The sequence below is a fragment of the Propithecus coquereli genome, unplaced genomic scaffold, assembly GCF_000956105.1.
Source record: "Propithecus coquereli isolate 6110/MARCELLA unplaced genomic scaffold, Pcoq_1.0 Scaffold425, whole genome shotgun sequence".
In the NCBI taxonomy this organism is placed as follows: domain Eukaryota; kingdom Metazoa; phylum Chordata; class Mammalia; order Primates; family Indriidae; genus Propithecus; species Propithecus coquereli.
The window spans coordinates 76,208-77,102 of record NW_012150008.1 but is presented as its reverse complement, the minus strand read 5'-3'; positions in this window follow the sequence as shown (position 1 = coordinate 77,102).

Genomic DNA, 895 nt, shown 5'->3' with positions numbered 1-895 from the left:
CCATCCATCTATCCACCTATATTCATCCATTCTCCATCCAACCAACATTCACTTGGTAAATCCTGTGGGCACTGGCCTATGTTTGGTGCTAGAGACACAGACGAGTTGGACTCAAGCCCTGCTCTGCAGGCCTTGCAAGGCTGGTTGGGAATGGAGGTGCAGTACAGAAGTAAACAAGACGTTCCAAACCCTGTTCTCATGGAACTTTCAACCTATGGGTGTCTCAAACATCTTACAGGCACTTCAAACTTAGCCTGTCCAAAAAAGAATTTGTGGTCATCACCCTCCTATCCATCAAAAAGTAATCTGTTAGAACAATAAATATCTCTGAGTTCTCACTGATATAAATAAATACAATACTTGAATAAATAAATGAGGAAGGAGAGTCATCTCTTCCTTACAAAGGAATTTCAATTAATATATTTAGAAGGAACAAGGAGAGTAGAAAATCCGCTTTGGAGAAACACTATAATTCTTTCTTCAAGCACGATCCACAGATGGATGCTAAAATCAGTGGACAAACGCTATAGGAGAAATAGGATATTTACATAGTCTCAAACTATCTCCCTCAGAATATTTATTAATTACAGAGGGAAAATAGTGACTTGGTGAAGGAACCTAGAAGACACCCCCTTAACGAAGTGACCAAAGCTCTCACATCACGGGTGATAAGACGCATCAGCATCCTGGGATCCCTGATGCCGTTGGCTGCGGAGGGCTGATCACTGCTTGTGTCTATTCCGGCCCCCCAGGCACAACCTCAGTCTAGTCCTGAGAAGCCTCCACACGAACCCAGACCGAGGGACGTTCTGCAGAACAATTGATCAGAACTCTTCAAACGTTCCAAGTCATGAAAGACCAAGAGAAAGATCGACCAACCAGAATCACCAGGTCT